Source organism: Tachypleus tridentatus, chromosome 4 (genome assembly GCF_004210375.1).
Source record: "Tachypleus tridentatus isolate NWPU-2018 chromosome 4, ASM421037v1, whole genome shotgun sequence".
Taxonomy (NCBI): domain Eukaryota; kingdom Metazoa; phylum Arthropoda; class Merostomata; order Xiphosura; family Limulidae; genus Tachypleus; species Tachypleus tridentatus.
In genome coordinates, this window is record NC_134828.1 from 6963537 (window position 1) to 6978291 (window position 14755).

Genomic DNA, 14755 nt, shown 5'->3' on the forward strand with positions numbered 1-14755 from the left:
TAATTCTTTCAAATCATTCTTTGACGAAACTTAAACTTTGGGAAAGTGCTCAAGTGTGATGAATAAAAAACCAAATAAAAGTCAAATCAGTTGAAGTGTGCAACAAGTTAATATTTCACGTTAGTCAAATGTTGGTCCTAATTTTGAGAATTATCATCAGAGTTCTGAAGTTAGCAGTCGTTGAGTGTGTGTTTTTTCTGTTTGCTGTTATTTTAAATTAAGTACAAAGCTACACAATAGGTTATCTATGCTCTGCCCACCACGGGTATGGAAACCTGGTTTTTAGCGTGGTAAGTCCGCAGACATACCGCTGAGCCACTGGGGGTGGGCTTTCCGTTTGCTTTTGTCTCCTTTTATAATGAACCACAGTGGCCCTTGGATCCAGTAAAGTCGTGATAACAAAGCTGCGAGATTAGATATTATAACGTAAAGTATTAGAACGACCAGAAAAACACTGTATTATGATTAGATATTATAACATAAAGTATTAGAACGACCAGAAAAACACGATTATGATTAGATATTATAACATAAAGTATTAGAACGATCAGAAAAACACTGTATTATGATTAGATATTATAACGTAAAGTATTAGCACGACCAGAAAAACACTATTATGATTAGATATTATAACATAAAGTATTAGAACGACCAGAAAAACACTGTATTATGATTAGATATTATAACGTAAAGTATTAGCACGACCAGAAAAACACTGTATTATGATTAGATATTATAACGTAAAGTATTAGAACGACCAGAAAAACACTGTATTATGATTAGATATTATAAAGTAAAGTATTATAACGACCAGAAAAACACTGTATTATGATTAGATATTTTAACGTAAAGTATTAGAACGACCAGAAAAACACTGTATTATGATTAGATATTATAACGTAAAGTATTATAACGACCAGAAAAACACTGTATTATGATTAGATATTATAACGTAAAGTATTATAACGACCAGAAAAACACTGTATTATGATTAGATATTATAAAGTAAAGTATTAGCACGACCAGAAAAACACTGTATTATGATTAGATATTATAACGTAAAGTATTATAACGACCAGAAAAACACTGTATTATGATTAGATATTTTAACGTAAAGTATTAGAACGACCAGAAAAACACTGTATTATGATTAGATATTATAACGTAAAGTATTAGAACGACCAGAAAAACACTGTATTATGATTAGATATTATAACGTAAAGTATTAGAACGACCAGAAAAACACTGTATTATGATTAGATATTATAACGTAAAATATTAGAACGACCAGAAAAACACTGTATTATGATTAGATATTATAACGTAAAGTATTAGCACGACCAGAAAAACACTGTATTATGATTAGATATTATAACGTAAAGTATTAGAACGACCAGAAAAACACTGTATTATGATTAGATATTATAACGTAGAGTATTAGAACGACCAGAAAAACACTGTATTATGATTAGATATTATAACATAAAGTATTAGAACGACCAGAAAAACACTGTATTATGATTAGATATTATAACGTAAAGTATTAGAACGACCAGAAAAACACTGTATTATGATTAGATATTATAACGTAAAGTATTAGAACGACCAGAAAAACACTGTATTATGATTAGATATTATAACGTAAAGTATTAGAACGACCAGAAAAACACTGTATTATGATTAGATATTATAACGTAAAGTATTATAACGACCAGAAAAACACTGTATTATGATTAGATATTATAACATAAAGTATTAGAACGACCAGAAAAACACTGTATTATGATTAGATATTATAACGTAAAGTATTAGAACGACCAGAAAAACACTGTATTATGATTAGATATTATAACGTAAAGTATTAGAACGACCAGAAAAACACTGTATTATGATTAGATATTATAACATAAAGTATTAGAACGACCAGAAAAACACTGTATTATGATTAGATATTATAACATAAAGTATTAGAACGACCAGAAAAACACTGTATTATGATTAGATATTATAACGTAAAGTATTAGAACGACCAGAAAAACACTGTATTATGATTAGATATTATAAAGTAAAGTTTTAGAATGACCAGAAAAACACTGTATTATGATTAGATATTATAACGTAAAGTATTAGAACGACCAGAAAAACACTGTATTATGATTAGATATTATAACATAAAGTATTAGAACGATCAGAAAAACACTGTATTATGACTAGATATTATAACATAAAGTATTAGAACGACCAGAAAAACACTGTATTATGATTAGATATTATAAAGTAAAGTTTTAGAACGACCAGAAAAACACTGTATTATGATTAGATATTATAACGTAAAGTATTAGAACGACCAGAAAAACACTGTATTATGATTAGATATTATAACATAAAGTATTAGAACGACCAGAAAATCACTGTATTATGATTAGATATTATAGCATAAAGTATTAGAACGACCAGAAAAACACTGTATTATGATTAGATATTATAAAGTAAAGTTTTAGAACGACCAGAAAAACACTGTATTATGATTAGATATTATAACATAAAGTATTAGAACGACCAGAAAAACACTGTATTATGATTAGATATTATAACGTAAAGTATTAGAACGACCAGAAAAACACTGTATTATGATTAGATATTATAACGTAAAGTATTAGAACGACCAGAAAAACACTGTATTATGATTAGATATTATAACGTAAAGTATTAGAACGACCAGAAAAACACTGTATTATGATTAGATATTATAACATAAAGTATTAAAACGACCAGAAAAACACTGTATTATGATTAGATATTATAAAGTAAAGTTTTAGAACGACCAGAAAAACACTGTATTATGATTAGATATTATAAAGTAAAGTTTTAGAACGACCAGAAAAACACTGTATTATGATTAGATATTATAACGTAAAGTATTAGAACGACCAGAAAAACACTGTATTATGATTAGATATTATAACATAAAGTATTAGAACGACCAGAAAAACACTGTATTATGATTAGATATTATAAAGTAAAGTGTTAGAACGACCAGAAAAGCACTGTATTATGATTAGATATTATAACATAAAGTATCAGAACGACCAGAAAAACACTGTATTATGATTAGTTATTATAACGTAAAGTATTAGAACGACCAGAAAAACACTGTATTATGATTAGATATTATAACGTAAAGTATTAGAACGACTAGAAAAACACTGTATTATGATTAGATATTATAACGTAAAGTATTAGAACGACCAGAAAAACACTGTATTATGATTAGATATTATAACGTAAAGTATTAGAACGACCAGAAAAACACTGTATTATGATTAGATATTATAACATAAAGTATTAGAACGACCAGAAAAACACTGTATTATGATTAGATATTATAACGTAAAGTATTAGAACGACCAGAAAAACACTGTATTATGATTAGATATTATAACGTAAAGTATTAGAACGACCAGAAAAACACTGTATTATGATTAGATATTATATAAAGTAAAGTATTAGAACGACCAGAAAAACACTGTATTATGATTAGATATTATAACGTAAAGTATTAGAACGACCAGAAAAACACTGTATTATGATTAGATATTATATAAAGTAAAGTATTAGAACGACCAGAAAAACACTGTATTATGATTAGATATTATATAAAGTAAAGTATTAGAACGACCAGAAAAACACTGTATTATGATTAGATATTATAAAGTAAAGTTTTAGAACGACCAGAAAAACACTGTATTATGATTAGATTAATAAATATTCATGGAGTAGAATCATAGTTTACAACGTACGTTATGTTTATAAAGTTACTAGTTTATTCCAGTTTCCACAAATTGAAGTTAAAGTTGTTATGAGTTTTACTTTTTATTCGCCAAATCGTTTTGTTATATTTAGAATATTTGTAAACATATTAAATATAAGTTGTTTAAAGTTTGTCGGTTGTTTCATTTGAATAAATTATCATAACGCTGAGTATTTCAAATATTGAAATTGGTAGGGGCTAGAGATGTCACCTTACCCATCCTCCACAGTAGTAGGAGTAGAGATGTCACGTTACCCATCTATTATACTAATAGGGACTAGATATATCATGTTACTCATCAACTATATTAGTAGGGACTAGATGTCACATTACCCATCCACTACAGTAGTAGGACTAGAGATGTCACGTTACCCATCTATTATACTAGTAGGGACTAGAAATATCATGTTACTCATCAACTATATTAGTAGCGACTAGATGTCACTTTACCCATCCACTACAGTAGTAGGACTAGAGATGTGACGTTACCCATCTATTATACTAGTAGGGACTAGAGATATCATGTTACTCATCAACTATATTAGTAGGGACTAGATGTCACATTACCCATCCACTACAGTAGTAGGACTAGAGATGTCACGTTACCCATCTATTATACTAGTAGGGACTAGAGATATCATGTTACTCATCAACTATATTAGCAGGGACTAGATGTCACATTACCCATCCACTACAGTAGTAGGACTAGAGATGTGACGTTACCCATCTATTATACTAGTAAGGACTAGAGATATCATGTTACTCATCAACTATATTAGTAGGGACTAGATGTCACATTACCCATCCACTACAGTAGTAGTACTAGAGATATCACGTTACTCATCAACTATATTAGTAGGGACTAGATGTCATATTACCCATCCACCACAGTAGTAGGACTAGAGATGTCACGTTACCCATCTATTATACTAGTATGGACTAGAGATATGATGTTACTCATCAAGTATATTAGTAGGTACTAGATGTCACATTACCCATCCACTGTACTAGTGGGGACTAGAGATGTGACGTTACCCATCCACTGTACTAGTGGGAACTAGAGATGTGACGTTACCCATCCAATATACTAGTACGTACTAGATGTCATGTTACCCATTTACTATACTAGTACGGACTAGCGATGTCATGTTATCCATTCATTATACTAGTGGGGACTAGAGATGTGACGTTACCCGTCTATTATACTAGAGATGTGACGTTATTGTGAATAAATTGTTTTTGTTGTTGAATCCTGACTGTTGCGGCGTGTTTATTTTACACCGTTACGGTCTCTCATTCACAGTAAGTGAATGAGTGAACGAAATTTGTGTTGATTGCTTCAAGTTGAGGTCATAATAAAATAACTCAAAAAAAGATGAATAAAAGTGAAATTGTCACAGGTATCCAGAAGATGTCAAACATGTTGACAGTTAGAAAGTGTATGCTTTAAACGTATTTTAATATCTTATCTTTTCTAGATTCGTCTCTGTATCATGGAATACCAAAACGTTTTCATAAAAAACAGAATGCTGTTTCAATATCCAGCCAGTTCCTAGTTTAAAAGGGTGCAACCTTGCAGTTGTATTATGGCCTCAAAGGATGTAAATATGGCCTTAGTTCTAAAAGCAACAATGGATAGACGTGACGTTAGATTTACAATAACAATGGTAGGAAACAAGTATATCTAGCTAACAAACAATTTCTAGTTCTTCTTGTGGCGGACATAAAATAAAAATATTTAAATTGCAACTTGTACACGCCATTAAATCAAAATCCATGATGAACTTGAAGTTGTTACCATGTACGTTTTAAACAGTGGTGTAGTTACCATGTACGTTATAAATAGTGGTGTAGTTACCATGTACGTAGTAAACAATGGCGTACTTACCATGTGCGTAGTAAACAATGGCGTACTTACCATATGCGTAGTAAACAGTGAGGTAGTTACCATGTGCGTAGTAAACAGTGAGGTAGCTACCATGTGCATAATCAATAGTGACGTAGCTACCATGTATGCTTAAGCATCTACATCATTTCTTTTAAAATCATACCATATATACTTAATGTATAAACACAAAATGTAAAGAAATATAAAAGGAATGCCTTCCCATCTTGTCTCAACTACAGTGTATCTACTATATTCAGTGATTCATGTGTACTTTCTCAGTTCACTTCCAAGCTGACAGTGATTCATGTGTACTTTCTCAGTTCACTTCCAAGCTGACAGTGATTCATGTGTACTTTCTCAGTTCACTTCCAAGCTGACAGTGATTCATGTGTGCTTTCTCAGTTCACTTCCAAGCTGACAGTGATTCATGTGTGCTTGCTCAGTTCACTTCAAAGCTAACACTGATTCTATGTCTAATATTTGACTTTCCAACTATCAATATGATTTTCTATTTACTAAACAGCTCATTTTTAAAATCTAATTACCATCTGTGTGCTGAGATTCATCAGATGATAACCAGGTGTAACATGTACTCAGTTGATCCCTATTGTACAACATAGTTTGTCATAAGATGGACATTGTTACTTTGGAGATGAACACTACCAACCTTGGACCGTACATAATGGTAACAGCCTCTAATGCACTGAACTTTAAATTTCCTGCATATTTTGTGGTATGGACACATTACTTTTGTTTGTGTGGTCAGCAATTGTTTGAAGAGCATAATCAAAGTGGGATATCCCCCCCAATGGCACAGTGGTATGTCTGAGGGCTCACGCTGCTAGAAACTGGGTTTCAATAAGGACAGTGGGAAAAGCACATATTGTCCTTTGTGATAAATTCTAAAACAAACAAGATGTGATATATCACGGTTTTCACATAAATAATTTTATTCACACCAATGGTTTATTTATATGAAACAAAATACATAAAACCTGGCCTCTGAATATCTGTTTATAACTATTTCTACTGTGCAGGTCACAGGTCAGAAGAAGAGTCACAAACTGGTAGCCATTGAGGGCAGGTGTCAGTTTTTATCATCTTTTCCGTACTGAACAAACCCTTACTAGTTAATTTTTGTAAACTCAAGTTACTGACTGATGTAAATAAATGTTTGTTAAAAATAGTTGTTTTGATATGGTCACACTGGTTACTGAATTTCCCATTGTATCTAAACATTCAACTGGATCATCAGTGTGTGAACCAATAAAAGTTTTATATATTTATTTTATGTACACCTGCACATCTTTACTAAAGGGATTATTTTGCACAGTGTTGTTTTAATAGAAACTTTATTGTGTTGATTACAAAGGGTTTTATTTTACTAAGAATCAAAACATATCCTGGCCGTAACGATTTGTTTTCTAAATCATTACCTTGTACATTTTATTGTTTGATTTCCATTTGACAGTGTTTGTTATTTTGCATGTGTTAATTCTGATAGTGTAACTTGTTTTTAAGGTTTGATTGTGTTGTAGTCACCACAGTTTAGATCTGTTGTTTTAACATAACTTATAACATGAAGTTTAGTGACAACATGGGACATACTAGCCCATCTCAGCTGTTCCATTCTCCAAACTAAACTAACTTTTTTTAAATCTTAAAGCCAGCCTTTATCATTCATACACTTATAAAACTTTTTCTTAAACTCAGTTAAATTTACTGTCTCTACAACATCTGCACACAACCCACTCCAAAGGCCAACCACCTTGTTAGAAAAATGAAACTGTCTTAACTAATGATTCATCCTATCCTGACAAAATCTATACTTGTGTCCTCTCATTGTACTGTTGTCACTGTTAAATATAACAACAGAAGATGTATCAATACTGTCAACTCCCTTTACAATCTTAAACACTTCAATTATAACACTTCAAGGGAAAACAATATGAAAGATTTCAGCCTCTCCTTGTACGACAACCCTCCATCCCAGGTACCATTCTATAAACCCTCTTCTAAACCCTTTCTGACAATCTCATGTCTATACTAAAGTGAGATGCCCAAGAATGAAGAGAATATTACAAATACAACCTATATAGTGACTCATACAATGAAATCAACCTTTTTAGACCTCTATTCAATATTTCTATAAATACAACCTAAAATATTATTTGTTGTACTACTATCAACATACTGTCTGGATGGCTTTAGGGACTGATCAACCATTACACCAAGATCACTTTCCATCCTAACACTTAATGTTATTCCCATCCAAATTATACTTATAATTCAAATTGTGATAGCCCACATGTATTACCTTGGTTTTATTTTAGACAAAGTTCTATTTGTCTTTATTATTTGGCAAGTGATCTGAAGTTAAAAAATAAGGGCAGGTATGGCAGGTATCCCTCGTGTAGGGCAGGTATGGCAGGTATCCCTCGTGTAGGGCAGGTATGGCAGATGTCCCTCGTGTAGCACAAGGCAAAATCATAAAAAAAAAGAATCAACCATCAAGAACCAGAGAAAGAAAGTGAAATAAGTGTTAGAAACACAAAACTTTATTAACATTTTAACACTGTACACTATATATATTTACAATCGTCAATTGAAGATTTGTTGTCAAAAAACAATGATATAAACACAAATCAGTTTGTACATAAACGAGGTATTAATGTTTGCACAATGTGTGTTTAATTTTTCAAATTTCTATTGTTACAACATACTCATTTCAATATACAACACTTTACTAGTGTTGGAGGTTTGAAAAATTTATTTCTTTTAGTAACTTTGAATGTTTTTAGTTGTTTTACATAAATTACTTGGTGATGATGTAGTTTGTTTTAATATCTTTCATCTACTTTCAGCGATATGTCGTCATATTTAAAAATGATATTGTCATCTTATTTAGGTTACACCACGTCTTTTCTTAGTATACATTATGATAAGTCTTCAATGATTGTGTAGTTTTCACTATATTATATCATATTTATCAAAAACTTATCTAACACTTACTGTGTTTTCTCAGTCCAGCTACTAACTAATATTTTGTGGTCTATCAAACTATAATTCCAATTTTTTTAAATTAGTACGTTGGTTTTTCTTACATTTCAGAAGATAGAGTAATTTACATTTTGTTACATGTGATATTTACCACCAAAAGCAGTGAAAACTAGTCTCAATATTGTATATTTTAAATCTTCAGTGATGTCACACCCGTCTGTAAATCTTATTTTAACCCGTTGTTCATAATGCTGAGCAATAATTTTACACTGGAAGAACCAAAATCCCCTCTAACAGTCTGCAGTTACTTTAAATTAATGTATTTCTAAGTTACACTAATACCTTCAATAATGATACTTAAGTACAATAATTTTACACTGGAAGAACCAAAATCCCCTCTAACAGTCTGTAGTTACTTTAAATTAATATATTTCTAAGTTACACTAATACCTTCAATAATGATACTTAAGTACAATAATTTTACACTGGAAGAACCAAAATCCCCTCTAACAGTCTGCAGTTACTTTAAATTAATGTATTTCTAAGTTACACTAATACCTTCAATAATGATACTTAAGTACAATAATTTTACACTGGAAGAACCAAAATCCCCTCTAACAGTCTGTAGTTACTTTAAATTAATATATTTCTAAGTTACACTAATACCTTCAATAATGATACTTAAGTACAATAATTTTACACTGGAAGAACCAAAATCCCCTCTAACAGTCTGCAGTTACTTTAAATTAATGTATTTCTAAGTTACACTAATACCTTCAATAATGATACTTAAGTACAATAATTTTACACTGGAAGAACCAAAATCCCCTCTAACAGTCTGCAGTTACTTTAAATTAATGTATTTCTAAGTTACACTAATACCTTCAATAATGATACTTAAGTACAATAATTTTACCCTGGAAGAACCAAAATCCCCTCTAACAGTCTGTAGTTACTTTAAATTAATATATTTCTAAGTTACACTAATACCTTCAATAATGATACTTAAGTACAATAATTTTACACTGGAAGAACCAAAATCCCCTCTAACAGTCTGCAGTTACTTTAAATTAATGTATTTCTAAGTTACACTAATACCTTCAATAATGATACTTAAGTACAATAATTTTACACTGGAAGAACCAAAATCCCCTCTAACAGTCTGTAGTTACTTTAAATTAATAGTATTTCTAAGTTACACTGATACCTTCAATAATGATACTTAAGTACAATAATTTTACACTGGAAGAACCAAAATCCCCTCTAACAGTCTGTAGTTACTTTAAATTAATGTATTTCTAAGTTACACTAATACCTTCAATAATGATACTTAAGTACAATAATTTTACACTGGAAGAACCAAAATCCCCTCTAACAGTCTGTAGTTACTTTAAATTAATGTATTTCTAAGTTACACTGATACCTTCAATAATGATACTTATGTACTTTATAATTTTTTCTTTATTCCAGTTCATTTGACCTTGTGAATCTTTTCAAAAATTCCACCAAACTAAAACGACCATTAACGTACATGGAAAAACCCTAAGTTCACGTGCTACTGTGGCGCCCCCAGTGGTTAATCCATACCAGAGATGTAATGATTTCTCCATCCCTTGTACATCAGTGTTGGGTTCCTGTTGAGGTAGTTTCTTTGGAGGTCTGAAAAACAAGATGGTGTGTTATATATTGTGTAATGTTATATGTATATATAGTTACACAGATATATTATGTTGCATAGTTATATTTATAAAAATAAATAATGAAGTGGAACTTACTGACCTGTCCTAACATACAACTGTATATTAACTTACTGACCTGTCCTAACATACAGCTGTATATTAACTTACTGACCTGTCCTAACATACAACTGCATATTAACTTACTGACCTGTTCTAACATACAACTATGAATTAACTTATTAACTTGTCCCCCTGCATCTAGAGGTGGGACTAAGTCTAAAGGGGTCCTGAAGGAGCTGACAAATTTAAGAATTCCCAACAAGGGTAACATATACAAGGGGTCCAATTAGTTTTAATGCTGTAGAGGGTCATCTTTCGTAGTTATACCACCAGCAATGACATCAGCACCTCAGAAATATTAAAGAGTAAAATATCATAGTTAAATGTCTTGAAACAAGCACAGCACAGTCCTGGCTTTGCAGTGGGGAACATTGTGACAACAGTCAGAAAAACTTGAACACTTATAATCACAATACAAGCATACTAACAACCAGGAGAGGCCCTGCCTTGATTCTTTTTAACAGCTGTAATAAAAAAACAATATTCCAACGTAGACAGTCTGTATTTAAGACAAAACAATGATAAAATAACTGTAACTGGACTTTGAAAATGGAAACCTTATTCACACAATGACAACTTACTTCGTGAACTCTAATCCAAAGTGCTGTGAATTGGTTTTAGTTTTAGTTTCATTCTAGGATCAGTTGGTTCTGTCTAGTATGCTCCCGAGAGTAAAATTACTACCTTTTGTTTTCTAGTTCTTTGGTGAACAAAACTATGTTCTCTACTCCTTGTAAAGGTGAGTGTCCATTATTACAACGTCACTCTACTCCTTGTAAAGGTGAGTGTCCATTATTACAACGTCACTCTACTCCTTGTAAAGGTGAGTGTCCATTATTACAACGTCACTCTACTCCTTGTAAAGGTGAGTGTCCATTATTACAACGTCACTCTACTCCTTGTAAAGGTGAGTGTCCATTATTACAACGTCACTCTACTCCTTGTAAAGGTGAGTGTCCATTATTACAACGTCACTCTACTCCTTATAAAGGTGAGTGTCCATTATTACAACGTCACTCTACTCCTTGTAAAGGTCAATGTCCATTATTACAACGTCACTCTACTCCTTGTAAAGGTCAATGTCCATTATTAAAACGTCACTCTACTCCTTGTAAAGGTAAATGTCCATTATTAAAACGTCACTCTACTCCTTGTAAAGGTAAATGTCCATTATTAAAACGTCACTCTACTCCTTGTAAAGGTAAATGTCCATTATTACAACGTCACTCTACTCCTTGTAAAGGTAAATGTCCATTATTAAAACGTCACTCTACTCCTTGTAAAGGTAAATGTCCATTATTAAAACGTTACTCTACTCCTTGTAAAGGTATATGTCCATTATTAAAACGTTACTCTACTCCTTGTAAAGGTATATGTCCATTATTAAAACGTTACTCTACTCCTTGTAAAGGTATATGTCCATTATTAAAACGTTACTCTACTCCTTATAAAGGTAAATGTCCATTATTAATGTTACTCTACTCCTTATTGTTTTCTCACCTAGTTGTCATGGTATCCAGCCTGATCCACAAGTCTTCAAACTTTCCACGAGGCTTCTTTGCGAAAGGTGCACGTGTCGTTCGCAATAATCGAACATTGGATTTGTACAACTCGGACTGGAAGCCTTTTTTTCTCAGTCGTGAATGATCCTGGTGGGAAATTTGAAAACTACTGACGCCACTCCTCTTCTCAGTGTCAATTAGTTTTGAATCGCTGCTAAATCCTGATGCGTCGGATAGATGGAGCCACGGCCAGTGTTTCTCTTTGCTGTCATAGGTCCTGCTTGTAAACCGGAAAAGAAACGTGCAGAAAAAACTTAATGCCAAGAAGTAATTCGTAGTTAACGTAGAACTATTCCTGTTTTTGCTCAGTTATTCTAATGATCAAATGTCAAAGAAGCCCATAAATTTACCACGAAGATGTAGCAACCAACGAGGGTGCCCAACTGATGAAACATTACGTGCTAATATTTATAATTAATAACTATAGTCAGTGCCAGGTTGGGTTTTAGTTTCCATATAAGTTGGTACATTGCTCAGATCAATCTTAACTAACAATAAAAGAAAGGTGGTAAAACAATATACTTAATTTCAAGTGTAAAGTTTTAAATAGTTTATATGAAACTCCAATAAAAATTGGAAGGAAAAGTCGCTGTACACTCGTTTCATTAAGAACACAGTTTTAACGAAACAAGCACTGATTTAATGTGTTTGATTTTCTTTAATAAAATACAAAATCTACAGATCGTACAGAAATTTTTCCCCGCCCTGTGGTGTTTATAAAATTATAAAGTTTGACCACGTCACACCATCGTTTTAGGTACATATCAGAAGCTGTAAAAACGTTTTGTGACAGTAATGAAATCTACAACCTGAAACTTAAGTGATGTCGGTATGAAAAAGTGATACTTTATGACCTCTATTTCAAAACCACCACTCATTATGGATCATCATATTCGTGTTTTTTATGTTATCACATGTACACAGACTCCATTAAAACGTGCAATGTTGTACGTGTATACAGTCGTGTAATGCTGTGCTTCTAAAAGTAAAAACACCTTTCCACACATGTTTATTTCCGCGCAGAACCACACAATAAGTTATCTTCACTGTTCACTATACATTTTAACCCTTGTATGTCCACTAAGAACTGACACTGCTAATTGTAAATGTTTTCTTTTTGAGTGAAAAAAAAACAAACAAAACGTAAAAACTTGTGGTAAATATGAAATGACAGTTGTTTTTAGAAACCAACCATTGTTTACAAAACTGTTAAAACAAAAATTACCTTCCAGTAAAGAGAAATACAACAAGTTGTCGAATCTCACTTATCTACCTTTTGGACAGATCTTATTACTTTTGTGTCTGAACAATATTTGTTTTTTTTTATAATTTTTGACAATACTGATAGAAAATCTTAAAACAACGAGATAAAAATTAAAAAATATATATTTTATATGAATATTACATAAACACTTCAACCCGCCTTCCGCTAGTACAGCGGTACGTCTACGGGTTTACATAAACACTTCAGCCCCCCGCTAGTACAGCGGTACGTCTACGGGTCTACATAAACACTTCAGCCCCCCGCTAGTACAGCGGTACGTCTACGGGTTTACATAAACACTTCAGCCCCCCGCTAGTACAGCGGTACGTCTACGGGTTTACATAAACACTTCAGCCCCTCGCTAGTACAGCGGTACGTCTACGGGTTTACATAAACACTTCAGCCCCTCGCTAGTACAGCGGTACGTCTACGGGTTTACATAAACACTTCAGCCCCTCGCTAGTACAGCGGTACGTCTACGGGTTTACATAAACACTTCATCCCGCTAGTACAGCGGTACGTCTACGGGTTTACATAAACACTTCAGCCCCCCGCTAGTACAGCGGTACGTCTACGGGTTTACATAAACACTTCAGCCCCTCGCTAGTACAGCGGTACGTCTACGGGTTTACATAAACACTTCAGCCCCTCGCTAGTACAGCGGTACGTCTACGGGTTTACATAAACACTTCAGCCCCTCGCTAGTACAGCGGTACGTCTACGGGTTTACATAAACACTTCAGCCCCTCGCTAGTACAGCGGTACGTCTACGGGTTTACATAAACACTTCATCCCGCTAGTACAGCGGTACGTCTACGGGTTTACATAAACACTTCATCCCGCTAGTACAGCGGTACGTCTACGGGTTTACATAAACACTTCATCCCGCTAGTACAGCGGTACGTCTACGGGTTTACATAAACACTTCATCCCGCTAGTACAGCGGTACGTCTACGGGTTTACATAAACACTTCATCCCGCTAGTACAGCGGTACGTCTACGGGTTTACATAAACACTTCATCCCGCTAGTACAGCGGTACGTCTACGGGTTTACATAAACACTTCATCCCGCTAGTACAGCGGTACGTCTACGGGTTTACATAAACACTTCAGCCCCCCGCTAGTACAGCGGTACGTCTACGGGTTTACATAAACACTTCAGCCCCCCGCTAGTACAGCGGCACGTCTACGGGTTTACATAAACACTTCAGCCCCCCGCTAGTACAGTGGTACGTCTACGGGTTTACATAAACACTTCATCACACAGCTGCTGCTTTATCAGTCAGTTAAGTCCGTCAAAAATTAAAACTAAAAATTATTCCAGATTTTTACACTGTTACTAAGTACATCACTGGAGGCATGTCTAAGATCTTTAAAACCATGAAATATATAGTGGCTAGTATTGTGGTTCCCTCTAGCGACAAGTTTAC

At 33.1% G+C, this 14755-nt stretch overlaps 1 pseudogene across 1 annotated transcript in view; it reads right to left on the minus strand.

The window, feature by feature from the left end:
- Nucleotides 1-8236: 8236 nt before the first annotated feature.
- LOC143248514 (metalloprotease TIKI1-like) overlaps nt 8237-14755 on the minus strand; it is a 36370-nt pseudogene continuing 29851 nt past the window's right edge. Inside the window, exons 6-7 of the transcript XR_013027031.1 lie at nt 11999-12277; nt 8237-10358 (exon numbers count right to left, since the gene is read on the minus strand). The product of XR_013027031.1 is annotated as a metalloprotease TIKI1-like (transcript). The remainder of the gene's footprint in view (nt 10359-11998; nt 12278-14755) is intronic.